The sequence below is a fragment of the Acinonyx jubatus genome, chromosome A3, assembly GCF_027475565.1.
Source record: "Acinonyx jubatus isolate Ajub_Pintada_27869175 chromosome A3, VMU_Ajub_asm_v1.0, whole genome shotgun sequence".
NCBI lineage: Eukaryota > Metazoa > Chordata > Mammalia > Carnivora > Felidae > Acinonyx > Acinonyx jubatus.
In genome coordinates, this window is record NC_069388.1 from 73568445 (window position 1) to 73588349 (window position 19905).

Below are 19905 nucleotides of genomic sequence, written 5' to 3' on the forward strand. Positions count from 1 at the left end.
AGGATGGTTTGGTTTTTCTTAATTTTTCTTAAAATTCTAAATTTCTTAAAATTCTTAAAACATTCTTGGATGTGTTTTGAAATGTATAACTCACCAATTAAGCAAATCTGAATTAAAGACACACGATTTCTCTTAAACACAAATATTATATTTGCTCTTCAGTCGCAAAAAGGGAAAAAGGCATTAGGGGAAAATATTTCAATGATTAAAATTCAATTATAGTACCATTTTCAATGCCACCTACTGCTTAGAGGAGTCAAATCAATGAATTCACACCATTTATATAAAGCCCTTCCTGCAGAGTCCTTTTACCTTTTTAATAACACCTTTGAATATGAAATAAATGTCAACAAAAGTGAGTGGAATACAGAGTGAGACGATTATGTAAAACAGAAATTGTCCACAATGAAATCAGGAGGCATTGGCAAAGTAAACTAGGTCTCACACGTTCTTCACTTTTTATTGCCAGCAAGAATTTGGTACTTGAACCAAAGCCCTTTTCTCCAGATTTTTTAATCCACATAATGGTATACATTTGGCTTTAATGAGATAGGTATTTTAACTCTTGATGAGAAGGGCTGTCACTGAATGTAAGCCAAGTTCAGTTTGCCGCTGTCTGATGACCTAGAGCTTTAGCAGTGCTCAGGGTACTCTGCAGGAGCTGGTCGGTTTGGCAGGCGGGTGGAAAAGGACCTGGCTGGAAGGAGTGTCATGCCTGGGAAAGTGGAAGGGGTTGGGAGCTGCCTCTCTCAGTGCAAGAACTCCTTAAATCTACATCTGAGCCTTAACAAGAGCACATTTTCTTCCGCATTTGTGCAAAACATGCCACGATTCAGCCCCTTGAGGCTTGAAGTGAAGACAGCGTGGTTTACCACACGGAAGGTCTTTCAACAAGGGGAACACCAAGAAACTGTGGGTAGGGAAGCTGCAGGGCCAAAACTCTGTCCTCCAGTAGCTCTGAGGGCAGTGGATATTCACAGAGAGACAGAAAGAAGAAGAGAAAGACTGCAGGGTGAGCAGACTTCAGAGTGAGCCCGTGTTGGGACACTCGAGTCTCCCAGAAGTTATCAGGTAAGAATACAGAGGTACCCCCACTGTGTATGCAGGGAGGAAGAGTCAGGTACACTGAGTGGAAATACCTGATGGGACTTCATCTAATTCCATTGGCTGGAATGGAGCTTGCTGGGTTCAAAGCAGATGAGGAAGCCCAAAACAGGAATAGGTTTTGTGCTAGGTAGTATAAAACTTTCAAATGAAAAAGACAAATGTTTTTCTAGAGGATTTATATTTAAGAAGACTGGAAATGGTTAGATTTGAGCTTTCTGCAATTCCATTTCTTCATTTTTGAAGTTGGACGATAATAGCAGTTAATTTTCAGAGTTTTAGGAAAATTAAATTACATCATCCCTATGACGAGCTAAGCATAATTCCTGGACTTAGAGAGGTTCAGTTAAAGCCAATTTTTCTTTTTACTATTTACTATTATTAACATTAGTAATGAGATTTTTGCCTCTATAGTTCAAACTGACTCTCGGAAGATAGCTAGACCTCCTGTTGAAACCTTGTCCACAGGCAGTTTGGAGACATTGGTTCCAGGAAGAGTCTGTTGAAAACAAAAAAATGTGGCTCAGGTGAGTGTTGGATACTTGATTTAAAGGCAATTTTATGGAATCAGACATTCTCAACCCCAGGCTTTTTGTTGGGCACATTATTTTCAGATTGTTTTGGTTCAGTATGAATGCTCATGATATTGCTTACCTCCCATGTCCCTTCAATTATTGCCTTTAAACTATTCAAGTGAGACCCAGGTAGAGAAGAGGATTTAGAAGAACCACAATTTTCCAAAGAGAGAAGTTGAACAAGGAAAAGCTAAGTAAAGTACGACATCCATAAAATGACCAGAATAAATTTCTAGGAGGCAGCCAGGCCAGCAGGCAGCTTTAAGAGCTGACAGAGTGCTATCACTTCCTCTTGGACACTATGAACATACCTGTTGCTTTTGGGTAATTGCCCAGAAACTAGCCTCCACGCATCAGTTGTTGAGGATGTACATCTTCCTTTCTAATGATTTGTCTTCATTTCCAGTTATATTGGAAAGTTATCACCATTCTGGGAATTTAGTTTTAACTGTTTTCAAAATTGTTTTTTTTTTATTTTCACAATATGTTCATTATAGAAAACTTGGAAGACTGCACAAAAGCAAAAAAAAACCTTCCATAATCCCGACCTCAACAATGAAAACTGTTATCACTGTCTTGCATTTTCAATCTATTTTCCATATGAAACATTATTATTACATGTAATGCATCTTTCTTTACAAAGTGGTATCATGTGTACATATTTTCCTTTCCTTGGATGTTATTTTCCTTCTATAATATGTAATGAGCCACAAAATTTCCACACCATTTAATATTCTTCTACAGCATGATTTTTCATGGCTACATGAAATTCACCATAATTTATTAACCAGTTCCCTATTTTTTGACATTGAGGTTGTTCCAAATTTTTCACTCTAATGACTAATGCTTGGATGAATACTTCTATAAATAAACACTTACACACATCCTTGATTATTTCCTTATAATAAACTTCAGGAAGTAAATGTTTTGGAAGGAAGAGAATGTACACATTTAAGGTTTTATTTCAAAAATGTTTTATAGGAAGATTGGATCAATATACATTCACTTCAGCACCACATAAAAGCATTTACTTCCTAACACCCTGGTTAATACTAGTAACTGTGTGTGTGTGTGTGTGTGTGTGTGTGTGTGTGTTTAATTATCCATTTGATAGGCAGTAAATGGCATTTTATTTTTTATACGATTTTCATATTTACTTTGGTTACTGATAAAATAGGTTTTTTTTCATATGATTAACAGTCATTTGTATTTCTTCCTTTGTGTATTGCTAGTCTGGATCCTCTGATCATTTTCCTATTCTTTTATTAATTATTAATCTATGTGAGCTTTTATATTTTAAACTTATTAGCCACTGTTTATTATGTACTATACAATAAAATACATATATTTTATTTCCCCATAATACTCCATTTTAATTTTCCTTGTGGTTTTTAGCTATATAGAAGTTTTGAAATGTATATGGTAAATATATCATGCTCCTTCTGGACTTCCTTCTTTGCTTTTAATCTTTCAAAGCCTTTGGCTGGGGAGCCTGGATGGCTCAGTCAGTTGAGTGTTTAACTTCAGCTCAGGTCATGATCTCACTGGGCCCTGTGTCTGGCTGTCTGCTGTCAGCAAAGAGCCCACTTTGGATCTTCTGTCTTCCCCTCTCTCTGCCCCTCCCCTCCTGGTTCTTTCTCTCTCTCTCTCTCTCAAAATAAATAAATAAACTTTAAAAAAAGTTAAAAAGCCTTTTGTCAACTTCTCAGAAGATAAACATCACTTATATTTTACCTGTTATTTTATTAGGTACATTTCCCCACTATTTGGCTCTTAAATCTATAATGTTATTTTATAACACTGGATTGCCTCTTATTTTTATATAAGTAGGTTGTGTTTGGGTCTACTCCATCTTCAATATCTTTCTTTTGTGTCTGTGTGCTGTCTGTCAATGCTGTGAGGATAGGCTGGTGTTGCACTATTTTCCATATTCCTGAATTGTCACGACTTTTCCTTATTTATCAAATTGACTGGCTTCTTTCAAATCCCCTAAAGTTGCAATCTTGAAAGTGTAATCCTACATCATTTCTCCTGCATTTTTCTCTGCCTGGCAGAGTGTCTTGTGGAGTTGTTTTATTGATGCCTCTGCATCCATTCTGTGGAATTATAGAGTTGGTGTGGATGCCAGTTGTCTTTGGGAGCATGAGTTTCCTGGAGCATCCCCTATCTATCCCCTTGACATGCATGTCTATAGGCTTCAGAGAATCCAATATTCTCATCCCTTTTTTAAGAGTTATGTCTGTAAGGCTTTTATCATAGGAAGACAATTTTGGAGGATATTTAGGTCCAGTTATCTACTGTAGGGAGAATTCTAAAAATGAACCGTCCCCAAGATTTTTGGCCTTAATCCCTGTGATTGTAAGTATGGTAAAGAAATCACACCCAGAATATGGTATGTTAATATGTCAAGAGGACTTTGAAGATATAATTAAGATCGATAATTAATTGACCTTAAGAAAGGGAGATTTTCCTAGATTATCTGGTTGGGCTTAATCTCATTCCCCGAAGCCCTTTAAAAGTGGAGAGTTTTCTCTGGCAAGCAGCAGAAGGAGAAGCAGAGATTAGAAGCATGAAGGACATTTGATGCACAATTGCTGACTTTGAAGTGGGAGGGGAAGAATCCTTTAGGAACTGAAAGTTAGGCAAAGGAAGCAAAGTTAGGCAAAGGAAGGCAAAGAATCCTTTAGGAACTGAAAGTTACCTGCAACTGACTCTAGCAAGGGAATGTGACCTCAACTTTACAACTGCAAGGAACGGTATTCTGCCAATCATCTAAATGAGCCTGGAAGTGTCTTCTTCCCCAGAGCCTCCTGTCAAGAGCCCAGCTTGTCCGACACCTTAATTTTGGCCTTGTGAGACCCTATGCAGAGAACCAAGCCACACTGTGCTGTCCCACACTGTGCTGACCTATAGAAACCGTGAGGAAATAGGTGGGTGTTGTTTTAAGCCACTGGATTTGTGATAATTTGTTTTTCTTAGTAATAGAAACTTCACACAATGCCCACAGTAGGGCTCTTATTTCCACAAGGGCACCAATAACATATCACTGTGGGTGAAGGTGTGGACTATGGAGTCAGAGCCCATGTCTTCACCAAAGGAGAGCCACCTAGTCACTGCAGTACAGAGAGGTGACTCTGACCAATGTGACCAATGGCAGTCCTTCTTCAGATTTTTATTGCTTTAATCATCAGCCCTGCAATCTACACAGAGGGAGGCCATCTTCTGGAAATACAGACACTTTGCCACTTGGATGCAGTACTGACCTTTGAAGGCTAAAAGAGTTTGTACCACACACCACCAGTAGCTTGCTTGGCAATCCTGAGAAATGTCTTTGCCTGCATTTAGCACAGAGAGAATGTCCATGTGAATAAAACAGACTATGGCATTCCCTTGGAACTATGACTTCAGAGAACAGACTTGAACTTCAGCTCCAGGTGCTACCCTCTGAAACCCATCACAGCTTTCACACCCATGCCATGCTTCCCGCGTTGTTCCCAGCCAGTAACTGAGTGTGGTAGGAATAGTCAGGCAGGTACACCCTTGGGAGAGGGTATTCTTTGACAGAAGACTACCTTAAGCTTGTCCCAGTGGCCTTATCCGGGCTTTCCTTAGAATTGCCCTGCTGTGTAAGACACTTCCGACCAACCTTCTTTCTTCCCCTTGCTCCTTGCTTGGAGTCAGACCTATACTGCTGTCCGAAAGTTCTTCTGGCCTCTCCTGATTTCTCTCCATTTTCTCTCCCACTAATCACTCTCCCCATTTTCTGTCCACTAATAACTTTCTCTCATATGAAGTCCTGTCTCAATATCTCTTTGTTTCTTGGAGGACCCAGACTAACATACAAGGTCGGAGTGCAACAACCCTTTGGAAATGAGCTCTAGCTTCCTTTGACCCACCAAGGATCACACAGGTCACACAGACACAAAGCAGCTTTTAGGTCTGGGTAGAGAGGCCCCAGCCATGAACTCCAAGCTTTACAGGGCTCTGAAGAACATAAACACTGACAATATAGTGGCTGGATCTTCATTTGTGCCTTTGTTCCAGGCTCCACAAATGTCACAGGCAGCCTGCACAGGTATGTGATAAGTCTGACCCATCTCATACCCAATTATACATTCCCATCATATAAAAAGAAAGTAAAAAAACATTATTTTGGTAGCTATGTGTAGTTGGGCTCTAGAAACTTCATTTGTTGGTTTCCTCCAAGAACACTCCAGCTTGGGGGTTAGCCTTTGATTTCTGGGTATCAGAGAAAGTCTGGGAAGCCAAATTAACTTAATGAGATTAATTAGTGTTTGTCAGACTTCCTTAACTAGGCAGAGGATAGTTGCTTAAGCTGACCATGGGATAATGCTTTCCAGAGGGTATTACTGTATAGTTTGTGACATTGTAGATTTGTAGCATCTGAGATACTCAGCCAGCTCTCGTTCTGGTAATGAAGGATACAGTTAGGAGACCATATTGATTTTTCTTATGAAGGACATACCATAGCCTCACAGAACCTTTGCGCTAAAATAGAGATAATTTTACACTTGTGGAAACAGAGTCTCAGAGAGGCTAATTGATGTGGGATAGGTCACACAGCTGCTTCCTGATATAGCAGGGACTGAAGGCCACTGTCCATCAGATAATGATTCACTGAGTATTCTCCCACGCTTTGGGTTGAAGACATATTTGGTTAGAGACAACACGAACAAATGAGCTGTAGGTCAGAGGCGATGTGGAAGGGAGTGTTATTTAGAGTCTGGTGTCACTTTCCACACGATTACTTCAGCTCTGTCACTTGGGTCGCCCATAAAACCATCCGCTGATTTACTCTGGGCTCCTGGCTCTGTCTCATAAAGGCATCTTTGTAATTCTCACCAGAGATCATCCTCTGGGATGACAAATAACATCGATCATTAAAAATGACATCCGTAATTTTGCAGCCAGAGAAGACGATCTTTTAAAGCTGTCAGTGAAACAAAAGGGATTTTAGGAGATGCTGATGCAATCTCTTTAACATCTTTGGATGTTAAAGCATGAAGATGAACTGTCCGTTATGGAATTGGAGGATTTATCGTGTGCTAAGGCATGCCCTACACACGCCCTGCTGTCAGTGGAGGTGAGGTTTGAGGTAAGCAGGGTTCCCTGCGGCTCAATCATTAACTTGCTGAATGGCCTAGGAGTCAAAGGAGTTAATGGGCTTCATCCAGAGCTGGAGGAATGGAGGCAGTCAGGGAGACTCAGGGAAAACTCACTGTCTGTTGAGGAAGAGGATGTGAGGAGCAAAGACACACTGAGAGGCAAGGGAGACCCAGACACTCTAGAGAACCGCCATTTAAGCAATCAAATGAAACTTGCACCGCAGAACCTCAATTTTACAGAAGATGAAGTCCTCTTAACAAATAGTATTGTCTCCCTCTCCTCTTCATTAAATTTTCCATACATCAAAATTGCTGAATCGTCAGCCATGTCAATCAATATAGTTCTGTAAAAAAAATAAATAAATAAAAGGGGAGAAAAGAAAAGAAATTAGATGTCCATTTTCCAAAAAAGGGAGAGGGAAGAAAAGAGGAGTGAGCCTGGGCCTCATGCCCTTTTCTCACCAGAGGCAAGGAGCTAATTAGTCTAAATAAGCAGAAGCTCAGAGCACCAAGACTAATGAACAGAATTGCTCTCTCCAAGTGGAAAGTAGGAATCTGGCGAACAGCTGCCAGTGCAGAAGGGCTAGAACTGAGGGGTGAGGTGGCCTCTCCCAGGAGGGGTGATGGTGCATCTGAGGGAGAGGTCTTCACTTGGATTCCACATAGCTGAGTGAACATTCTAGGTGGCTAGGACAGCAATGTGGTCTAGAGACTCAGTGCGGTCTTTATACTCCATCCACAGCACTTTTGCTTCTCCGTGCCTGTTCCAAATATGCTACTTTATTTATCCCAGTGGTTGTGTTTTAGAGGAAACTTTCACTGCAGCAATTATTGCACAGGGGTCTACGTAGCTAATGATCTATATTGTTAGTGGCACTTGGTTTCTTTAAAGCTTTCACGATTTTGTTACCTGACATGATGTATTCTCAGTCTGCAGTGAACTGTGGGCTTGCTTGCTGCTGACCCCCTGCTGTCCCCAGGATTCCCAGGCTGGGGGGCAGGGAGGTGTGCAGTCAGCATGTCTGACTCTGGGGTGGAAGTCAGTACAAGGGGGTGGAATAATTTTCCTATGCCACTGCCTGCTGACTTGGCATTTAGTGTAAATACCTCCTGCTTCCAAGATATCTCTTCCATAATTACCAAGCATGATTCTATTTTCAGTGCAATAGCTGAGAGGGTGTAATTGGAAGACTCAGAGGCAGATTATTTTCTTTCTTTAAGGGGCTTTTTGCTACCATCCTATAATCTTTTCCTCCCACTCACTTGTACCAGGTACTTCTCATGCCAAATAAGAACATGTACTGGCTCTGAGATTCTTTCTGCTCATCGATTATTTTGCTTAAAACCTGCAAAAGTGGTGAATCACCGATTGACCAAGAGGGCCTTAACATTCCTCTCAGCTTTACTAAACTTCAGACAGGTAGCTTCCTGACTATAGGCCACCTGACCACTGTTTTCTTAGAGCATTTACTTTCAAACACTTGCAATGATAAATTCTTTCTCTGCCCCTTAGAGATGTAAATCTTCTACAACCCAGGGATATCTTTCTTGGGGTAGAAGGTGTCTGGGAGTCAGCCCTTTGAAATGTAATCAAGACACACCTGTCCCTGTTTCCCAGTCTTTGCTGGAAGGTAAGAACTTAACCTTGATCAGCGACAATTGGCAAACACTGATGGATGATCACATTGAACATCCTCCCCTCTCTAGTACCTTCCCACTAGCTCACTGTAGTGCTTAAAAGTTTTCCTGACTTTTGTTTTAACAGATTTGAGTCCAGTCTTTCCCCTTTTGAATTAATCCTGACCTCTACTGAAATATCCTTGAATACTCTTCTTTGCCTATTTAACTTGGACTTTAGCTGAATTCTGTACTGAAATATCTGTCTCCTACTGCAGTAGCTTGAATAAAATCTGTTTTTGCCATTTTAACATGTATCGAATACAATTTCTCTTTAACATGATGCACCTGGAATGTCACATTTTCTTTCTGCACAATGGCACAGCTTAGAAATTATTTGTTCATTTACGGAGCTAGCCCTTGGCTAAATCACCCAACTGCCATGAGTTAGGGACATTTATTTCTGATTTAAAAAAATTATTTCCTCAAAAAATACCTCCTGAATTTTGCAATGGTGAGCAAAAATTAATATGATTTCTGTTCTCTTAGGATTTATTGAATGAGTGGGAAACAAAGATTAATTGAAGAATCACATAATTAAACATTAAGTTGCAAATGTGAAAAGAGAAAAGTGCTCTGAAGAGAAAGTAGAGGTGTGGAGGTTTCCTTTGAGAATTTTGAGAAGGAAATTTGAGAAGGAAAGCCAGTGAGGCTGGAGTAAAGACTCTGTGTCCATGTCAATGATGATTGATATTATCTGGTCTTGTCAGTGATCAAATGTACACCCTCCCCAACAGCTTCCTTCCCACTGATATGCACGGTTCCTTGGGGACTCTCTCCAGGCCCTGCCTCTCCTCTATTTGATCAGTTCTTGACCCAATGTTTTAGAGTCAGCTCAGTCTTTAGATGAGCTCCACTCATCTCTGATGATATAACATTTTTCAGCCCTGATGTTTTGATTTTTTAGATGATGTGCCGGTTACTCTCCATTTGACCTCTCATTCTTCCTACCTCTATTCTATTTTCTATCCTTTGTCACCCTGTTCTGGATCCCAAGCTAATTTTCCAAGTCTGCATCACCTAGGCTTCTTTACTGTTGGCTCATGGAGTTTAGCCAAGGGGAGGCACATGATGGAAGTAGACAAGCAAGAGGAGAGAGATGTCAGGGTCAGTGTTTGCTTTGGGCCAAGTTTCTAGAAGTAACTATATCATTTCATCAGTACAGTTCATATACTATAGGGGAGGGTCCAGTTCCAGTGGGCTTCCAGAGCATTGTTTCTTCTTTTTTGCTCCTTTGTGTCTTAGTCAGTAATGTCTTCTAGCTATTCATAGCCTCTGAGTGCCTCAACATCCTTTGGTTTTTAGTGGTGCCGTAATGTCTATGAATATTCCTTTCATTACAGTTTCTCATGCCATCTGAGTTGGATTTTTTTTTTCCTTCTAGGATCTTGACTGATATAAATGATCTCACTAAAGCTGTCTCTATTTATAATGGTAACCTAGTTCTCTCTTGCTCCACGTACAAGCTGATAATCAGTCCTGATCATTCATATACCTGTCCCTCGGCCTTGGGCATCCCAACCTAGGTTTCATCCCCAAGAGTTACCTCAACCAGAAGGGGAGATTGGGTAGTTTCATGATGTTCTCTAATATGGTGAGGCAACTCTGAAGAATTTGTTCTAGAAGAGATTGCTCCTAACATCTTCATGCTCCTCTTACAATGCCTAAATCCATTTTTTTTCTGGGCCCAGCAATATCCCCAGCTGTCCTAAGAGAGAGTTTCAGTGTTGTCTTGAGGTAAGTTTGCTGACCACTTTATTTGTGGTTGCTTAGTGTTGGTGTCTCTCATGCTTAGACATATTTTTTGCTTCTGTTCACTCCTCAACAATGGGCCATCAAATGAAGGCTAGTAGTATACTTTATAGGATGAAAAAGAACCAAAACCACAACTCTGGTTTCCATGACTTGGGGACATGTGCCTCGTCCCAAATCCCAAAACTCTTATTGACTTGAAAATTGAATAATCCAGTTAGGTTCCAAAATTCAGTTTTGTTTTTCAGGGCAATGCCTCAGTTTTAGATTTACTTATTAATTTTTTATTTCCCTCTTGCCTGCAAACAAAAAACTTACTATCTCAAGTTCCATTTCTAAAGAGTCTTCAGCTAGGTATCAAACTAGAAACGTTGTGCTAGATCAATTCAGATGAAGTTGTTGAGAGCTATTGTTCTCGACACTTGGATGCAACAGATGGGACACTTTTGTATGTAACAGATGGGGGAAAATGCCCTAGTTTCTAATGTGTAAAATTTTTGGCATTGAAACAGGCTAGTAGAAGTAATAACAGAAAGGAAGGAGTAAGAGTTGATATTAAGAGTTGATATAAGAGTTGCTTGGTAAAGCAGATGAAATGCCTACTCTACCTATTTGGAAAAATACTTTTGGTTACAGAGTCAGAGGGAGACTAGGATGTTTCAGCCTTGCCCTAGATTCTTTGTTCTCAGGAATCCTCCACTTCAGAATCCCAGCTAAAACATAATAATATTTTTTTAAGTAGTAGAAATTTTGCATAGAATACTGACTTCCTATTTTTGTCAGTTGTGACGGTGCTGATATAATTTGAAATTTAATATTTGATAATACAAAAATATATGTAATAAATCAATTATATATATTTTCATCCATAAACCTATCACTCTCCCCAAGGACGCGAACATTACTAACATTTTGTAACTTTCCCTGTGCTTTTCTCTCATCCTAGTGCTGCTTTTCCACCATAAGTAACCACATGTCCTCTATAGCCTACAGCTTTGTCCCTGGATCCAGCCATTCTCAAATTCCTTCATCTTTAATACTCCCATCCTGTCCTGTATGTCTTCTCTTCCTAATGCAAATAGAGGTGACACAGATAAAAATGACACAGATATAGGATAATGAAAATAGAGGTGACCATTTTTATGGAATTGCAATAAAGGTATCTAGTTTCTGTTAAGAGTATCCTTTATCTGCCAATCTAATCAATCCTTTTTTTTTTAATTTTTTATGTTGATTTTTGAGAGAGAGAGAGAGAGAGAGAGAGAGAGTGAAAGCAGGGGAGTCGCAGAGAGAGAGAGAGGGAGAGAGAGAGACACTGAATCTGAAGCAGGCTCCAAGCTCTGAGCTATCAGCACAGAGCCAGACATGGGGCTCAACGTGGTGATCGAACTCACAAACTGCAAGATCATGACCTGAGCTGAAACTGGACACTTAACCAACTGAGCCACCCAGGCACCTCTCTAATTAATCATTCTTAATGTAACATCTGAAAAAAAAGTCCTTTCTTTGCATTGTTTGAGAAGGTTTTTGTCATCCAGTGTCATTTCATTTCCTTGGGTGTAGCCTTGCTGCTTCTATGATAAATTGTGCATGACTGAACTCACTCAAAACTATTAGCTGTTAGTGTTTGCTTGTCACAGGGAACAGAGGTCAAAGAAAAAGTAACATTAAAATATGTCCTGAATCAAATATCATATATAACTTTGAGCTGAGATATTTTCAAGAAATTAAAAACAAATCAAGTTTATAAGTCCAGGTGGTTATAGGATGAAGGCATAATCAGTCTAATTATTTTATACAATAGGATTTATCTGGATTTGAGGATAAGAGGAGAGATGAAGAAGGTATCTGACTGAATTATTAATCCAAGTGACTCTTTGAAATGCAATAGAGTTACCCACTCCATATTGTCTGTCTCTGTAATTTCAAAGAAAAAAAAAGAGGAAAAGAACACACCACTAAGCTTAAAACACAGGAGAATTAATGATGGAACAATAGACTCCTACAATGATTTATTACCAATTTACTCTTCACCCATTAATGTCCTTGAATAAAATTAAGAATAAAAAAAGTTTAGGAGGAAAGGTTTATCTGCAGAGAACTATATATGGCTCTGGTGAGTTTCCAAGGTATGTGGCCAGATGGAATAAGTTTTTTTAGTGTCTGTTTTTCATAGCTTACCATTTAAATGGTCCGTGTGTGTATGTGTGTGTATGTCTGTATTATAGGTATATATATATATATATATATATATATATATATATATATATATATGATGGATTTATCAGCTTATCAGCAAAGGGACATAGTAAACAACGAACTGAGGAGGCTATGTATTCTGACTCCACAAATGAGTTGATTCAGTGAATGAGTAAGCACAGGCATCCCCTCCCCCCTTCTCATGCACATGTACACTTATCCATATGCACACTCCATTCCATTTTCATGCCTCAAAAATGAGGACAATGCTTGCCTGACTCCTGAGGATTGTATCAGGGTTAAATAAATAATTGAGTGATTGGAGAAGAAGGGCTATGAAAGTATGAGAGTGTGAAATTAGACTGTAAAGCAATACATGCCTGTGAAGGCAAGAGGCAGATTTAAGTGCTGAGTGAAATACTGCCACACAAACTGGAACCTATTAGTTCATAAAATGCTCTTGAAATTCCAGGAGAACCCAAGGGTCTAAGGGACGTGATCTGAGACTCCCTTTCCCAGTAAAACTATCTATGTTTCAAGAAGCAGCACTAATATTTATAAAGAGAGATTGCTTTGTTCTTGAGGAGATGGAATTTCAGGGGATGATGAAGTTCTTTTTGTGGGTGCAGACTTGCCAGGAAAATCAGAAGCAGCTATAACTGCTTAGCACATGGCAGAGAAAAAAGAGAAATCCAATGTAATCAAGGGTATCCTGTAGCTTAAGAGATGCAGAGCTAACAGGCTAGTACTGAGAGACCCTCAAGAGTTTTCCGGCCAGTGAGTAGCTTTTACACATATTTGCAGTGTGAGAGGCCATGCCCTGGAATGTGATTCTCTGCAGATAATGCTCTTCTTGCCACATAAACCCATCCCAAATTGGCTCAGCAACCCTCTGCAGGCCCTGGAAATAGGGAACATGTTTACCCAACCTACACACTGATGGATGCTCCAGAGTTTTGAGAACCCTTAGACCATGGCGCAGTCCATGGGTATGGCCTTGGGATGGAGAGGGATGTCACGGTTACCCAGGACCCCACCATTCTGTGCCTGCTGCTTCTCTTTGCTGTTCTCCAAAGGGAAAAAGTATGAGGTGATCTATTTTAAACTTGTCAAACATATGCCTTTCCTGACATGGAAGGGAAACAATACACATTTCTTTAGTGGGGGAAATGTCGAGGTTTTCCTGAACTCAATTAAATCCGTTTACAAGCTGCTTTGATTTTGTCAGTTTTGAAAATGGTGATAAAGTTTTGCTGCGTATTTCATGCTTGATCTTAATCAATACAACTTGATACATGCTTTTGCTCCTATGCATCAGAAAATAAGACAGGAAATCATTGCAAAGTTTTCCATGGCTACTTTGTGTTGAAAAATCTATTCTTTTGCCTCTGTGGGAAGGAAGAGTGGAGCTTGCAGGGAGAGTGCAATGACTCTAGAATCACTTCCCACTATAAACAAGCAACCAAGATCATGTGTTTTTCGCAAGTAGTTTTTTGAGAAACAAAATCCCCTTCTGAGGAAGTGAAGTTATAGCAAAAACTGGGAACAACAATAGAACGTTTATTTGTTGGGATAACAGTGCTGGGCACAGCAGTCTACCTCCACACTGTGGGATTAGTTCTAGCTTTTGTTTATAGTTTGAAACTTCTTTTAAGTTTATTTATTTATTTTGACAGAGAGAGCACTTGAGGACTGGGGTGCGTCAGAGAAAGAGGGAGAGAGAGAATCCCAGGCAGGCTCGGTGATGTCCCATGACTGTGAGATCACCACCTGAGCTGATAACAAGTGTTGGTCGTTCAACCAACTGAGCCACCCAGGTGCCCCTACAGTTTAAAATTCTTAATAGAGCCTTCTTTACCTCAGGAAACTCTTTGAGGCATCAAGGAGGCCTACAAATGATTATCTATAGAATTATTCTACATAGCAATTCCTGCATCATGAGAGCACCCCAGATTCACAACAGGATAATAGCCAATTTCCCCCTTTCTTCTGTAAGATGACATCAGAACTCTACTTTCCTCATATCTTTCTACTAAAAAAAAATGACAAAAGCATAAAGCATGTTTCAAAAGTCCAAGTGGCAGTTTTGCTTGGAAGGTTCTAAAACCAGAGCATTTCCATTACTTCCTGACTGCATGCCCTGCTAGTTGTGAGACTCTGGCAAAGTCACCTCAGGCTCACCCTTCCCTTGCTCCATTTATATTTTCACAGGACCAGGGCCCGAGTGGGATGCCAATGCTGCTGAGCCTCTTAAATCTTCACAATGGCTCAAACCAAGTCACTAGATCTTCAGTAGCCACGATTCCCATTCTTAAGATATTGAGCAACTCCCTATAGGTCTTTCTACTCAGAGAAATCACCAGTAAGTTCTCTCCAGAGAATTAGGCCCTTTTTCTGCAAGCATCCACAACAAAGCAATCTTTTCATTGGCCTACAGCAAACATTAAATTCTTTGCTTCAAGGGGAGCTGAAGTATAGAAAATCTAAGTTTATTACAATCAAATTATGATGGTCCCCTAACATATCCTCTAGATGAGCATTTGCTAATAGGTTTTATGTACCAGAACTTACAGTGCGTTTTTTCTTACGAGTGTAAACTCGCTATCTTCTCCTCCCAGCAGCCATGTAACCATGATATTAATAACAATGACAATAGCTAAACTTTAGTAGACACTTATAATACTCGAGGACCTCTATAATTAACATAAATAATTATAATTAATCCTCTCAACAGTCCTATGAGGAAGATACTATCACTTCAGTTACACGGGCAAAGAAACTAAAAATCAGAGAAATAAATTCTCCACACAGGGCTTTTCACCACTAGGCAGTTTTGTCTCATGAAAGTCTTCCAGCTTCCCGAAGTAAGAGTCTGAGATTCTTTTCTGTAAACTAATCCCACCTGAAGGGCAAGTTTCAGTGATAGGTAGATGCCACTCCTCCTCCAACCTGCCAAGGAGTTATGGTAGGTACCATTGTTCCCATTTTATAGAGGGCAAATAGAATTGTGTAAAAAGATGAGTCTTATGCTTATATATTTTCCCTAGGCCCTCAAAAGGATTAGGATTCCATTTATAGAAAGATAGAGTAAAAACTCGGATTCAGCTTTAAATTGGGAAACTCCAAATAAGGCTGCAACTACTTTTTCCAAAAATGAAAAAAACCTGGCAACCACAAAATTAAATTGGTCAGGTCCCAGAAATAGCACCTTGGTTATGAGTATGGCTAGCCATGAAGGCTCATAAATTAAATGGAAGACGTCCAGGCACCGCCCCCTCCATAGACACACATACACACAGACACACACACACACACACACACACACACACACACACAATTTATTTCTAGTAGCTGTAGTGGGAATGCATTACAACTGCTATCCCTGGGGCTCCTGGGTGGCTCAGTGGTTTAAGCATCCTACTTCGGCTCAGGTCATGATATCATGTCTCATGGGTTTGAGCCCCACTTCAGGCTCTGTGTTGACAGCTCAAAGCCTGGATCCTGCTTCGGATTCTGTCTCCCTTTCTTTCTGCCCCCGCCCCCACTCACACTCTGTCTCTCTCTCTCCCAAAAATAAATAAAACATTAAAAAATTTTTAAAAAACCTGCTATGACTGCCAGCAGGGGTTTATAAGCCAAGGGACTTCTGTGACATTCCCTGCCTCAATGGCTGAGGTGTCCCACCCACTTTCTGGTGCTAGTGAGGGGGGATCAGGGTGAGACTGTCCGGGGGAAGCTCAATTTCACCATGAATCATTTGACTATGTTATTCATCCTTACCTGTGAGGTGTTAAAAATCCTGGGAAGAATTTTCCTTACAGCTGTATAAAGAAACTGTGGGGAGGAGATGAGTGAACAGTTGCACTTTCTCTTCTTTCTCTTTTTCTAAGCCTGTGTTCCTTTCAATTTCCAAAGGGTGGCTGTGTCATGGAGTGGGGGAATGTCTACTACACCTTACCGATCAATCCCATTCTCCCTCCCTAAAATCTATCACCTCAGAGTAATCTGTTTAGTTTGAGTTCTGCTCCCAACCAGCCATGTGTCCTTGGATAAGTCACTGAACCCTTTCAATGGCTCAATTTCCCCTGTATAATGCAAATGCAAAGAACACTGGACTTGATGTCGTGAGATCTGAGTTCCTGCCCCAGTCTTACTCCTTACTATCTCTCTAAAATTAGATAATTTGAGCCCTACCTTTATTTACCTCTTTGAGCCCTACCTTTGTTATCTGTGCAGTAAGGAATATAGATTACTACTTCTAAGCTTCCAAGAGTTTCTATTGTTTTTTTCTTATATATATGTACAATCATACATACACACACACGTATATACATACATACATACACAGACACACACACATTTATACATACATACATATATATGCACACATGTATATACATACATATATAAAAAAATATGTCTCTATCTATATGTATGTGTGTGCATATATATAGAGTGTTCTTTGTGCACTGTAAATACAGTCCCATATAGATATAAAAGATTGATATCACCTTTGTTGATTGCAGACTTAGTGATATCTAGTCTGGAAGGCAGAATGAGCTCTCCCGTTTGCTCCTACCCACTCCTTTATTATAGCACTACACTAAAGCTGGTGAAGATGGATGGGGAGCCAAACTCCCTGGCTTCCCATTAAGTCAACAACCACCAGTTTTATTCCTTTCTCAGCTGTTTCTCTTCTCATGGGATTCCTGTAGGACAGAGGCATTAATATGACATAGATGATTGTAAAAATGGCCTGCCCAGACCTCATAAAGGAATCCATGCTGGCACCACCCCCCTGCAAGCTGAGTTCCCAAAGCTGAGGTCAGGACTTCTAAGTTTAACTTGTACCCGGAAAATGTGTTTTCATGAACAGAAGTGAGGAGTCTTTCTTGAAAGTAACAATGGATTCTTAGAAGGAAAATAAACTAGAAATTAAATTAAGTATAGGGGTTTTTCTTCCATCATGGCTTGTAGTAAGTGGCACTGATTTTCAACAGCAGACACTAGGGAAGAAACCTTAGCTCCTCCTTGTTTGTATTCTTTTCTCTCCTTGCTTTTCCTTTTTTTCCTCTCTCAAATGCCTCTGTACTTATTAGGAAGGGGAGAAACTTTACAACTTTGCTGAGGCAAATTCATCCTACATTTTGATCCTGGCCAGCATCTCCCGCTTGGCATGCTTTCACAGTTAAGGAAAAAAGCAAAATCACGGTAAAGCTGCAAGGTCACCAAGTTATCTATGGGGCATGAGTCTTCATATACTTCCTTAGAACATTTTTCTCTGTCTCTGTCTCTGTCTCTCTCTTCCCTTATTAACTGGGCTTCTAGTTTACACATAGTGTGACTCAGCAACCTACCAATCACAGATCTGAAGGGAAGGGGCCAAGACAAGAATCAGCATCTCCAATGGTGTCAACTCATCCCAAGAAGACACATCTGAGACAAGAACGGAGCAGACTCTGATGCAAGCTTCTGCAGCCTGAGACACCTGGCCTTTGCCACCCACTGTCTTGTTTTCCTGGGAAAGTGAGGAAAGGTCTGCTGGCCATACTTCCTTCTGAGGAATATACTGGAGCCATACGACATATAGCAACACTGAACACAGCCTGTGCAGCTATGTGACAGTCGTTGCCATCCTCTGCACCCCAGCCAAATCCTTGTGAAAGTACATTGATCTGTGTCTGGAACTGTACTGCCTCCTCCTTAACCTTCAAGAGTAATATGTTTATTTGGCATATGATTTGAGTGTTTCAAAGAGATTCTAGTGAGGCTGCTGGCGGCCAAACTATAAGTTAAAGCAGACCCACAAATACAAACATCCCGCAATGGTTCATATCCAAAGAGCTGGGCTGGGGCACCATACACATGTATGAATAGCGGCCTCAGGTGGGTGCCATTGCTCCTGCCATTGCCACTGGAATCTCCCTGTAGCTGAGATAGCAGCATAGGGATTTCCCACATGAAATGCCTCCTGACAGGAAACTTAGTGGATGAGGAAAAACCCCAGAGCAATTCAGGGAATGGATTCCAGTCAGCCTGAAAACTTGTGTTTTTGTCTTTTGGTGTTTGGCAAGACAATACTATTTGTTTTAAGAGCTCTGTCACTGGTCTACAAATAAAATATGTATCACCCGGTCTCCATTCTCCATATGGGCCTGATATTGTAACAAACCATACTTGTGTTCGTGTATAAAGAGAACGTGAACCTTGTGGCACCATTTCTTCTGGGCTTGGGTTTGTGATGTAGACACACTGATGATTTGTGATTTGCAGGGCTTAAGAAGAAAATCTGAAGTTCACCTATTTGGGTGTGTGTGAAAACACTCATGTGTATAGATGGACATGAAGTTATGATATTCCTGTGCCAGGAGTGTGAGCAAGTCTGGGTGTGGAATCAGGTGCACACACATGGAATGTGTGCCTGCAATATATCCTAGACAGTCTATATATGTCATGTCATTTAGACCCAATTTTATAGACTTGAAGCCTAGACTTATAAAGATTAATAGATGTGCCTAAAGTTAAAGGTAATAAAAAGTAGCAAAACTAGGATTTGGATCGAGGTTCATACACTCCAAAACCCATGCTCTTCCTCCAATTCAACACTGGATTTAATCAAGTTGTTGTTACTTTTTGTAATGCATTCAGAGTTGGTGATGATTTGAGGGCAGCAGGTGGTATCTTTGTGTCCTATCCTCACCATTCAGTAGCTGTGGTGCATAGGCTGTAATTCATGGATGGACTTGTCAAAAGGCCATCAAAAGTTGTCCTGGGAAGCTGGGCCTGACAGTGAACCACTGGCCTGTTTTTCTCTTGATGGGAATCTTCTAATGTCCCTTCAGTACATTCTGACTTTGCTGGGTTGTGTCTTTATGCAAAACATGAATTACTAGAGAGTTCTTGCTTCTTGCCATGTATGTTATAAAGATAAGATATTATTAACCATGACTCATAATCTAGGAAAGACACCGAGTTCTAGAGACAAGGGCTCAGCCTAGAGATTTGACCCTGACCACGTGGCACCCAGCCTTCACCTCTTGCCCTTCTACAAGGATGAAATAAGTATAAAGTATTTTGAAGACCAGGTTCTTTGGCCCTGTGGTCTTGAGATTTCAGTGTCTGTTGATTTTCTTGGGGGAAGGATTCTTGCAAGGGTAAGAAAAGAGGTGGAACAGATTTGGGTTTAATAAATCATGTCCTTTGAAGAAAGGTTCTGTTTAATTCAAAGAATTAAAGCTTGATGCTGAGACATTGTACTTTAAGTTGATTGGAAACAATGGACTGAAAATAATGCCTTTTAGATTAAAGGAATTTGGACAAAAGGATAAAGGAACAAAATTTATAATGTGAAATTATCACCCTTAAAATATAAAACTTTTCCAGTGATTTGTCTATGGCTTTTCTCTTAAGAGACAGATGTGTTTTGGGCTTTGATTCTTCGTGTTTAGGATAAAATGTTCACGGACATTCTT

At 40.2% G+C, this 19905-nt stretch overlaps 1 long non-coding RNA gene across 4 annotated transcripts in view; it reads left to right on the forward strand.

Moving 5' to 3' along the window:
- Window positions 1–983: 983 nt before the first annotated feature.
- LOC128311198 (uncharacterized) overlaps window positions 984–19905 on the forward strand; it is a 37048-nt gene continuing 18126 nt past the window's right edge. For 3 of the 4 annotated variants that reach the window (XR_008289323.1, XR_008289324.1, XR_008289322.1), the window contains exons 1-2: window positions 984–1071; window positions 1519–1631. This is a non-coding gene — a long non-coding RNA (uncharacterized LOC128311198). Of the gene's footprint in view, window positions 1072–1518; window positions 1632–19028; window positions 19588–19905 lie in introns of those variants that run through there. The other variant, XR_008289325.1, reaches the window with a different exon arrangement.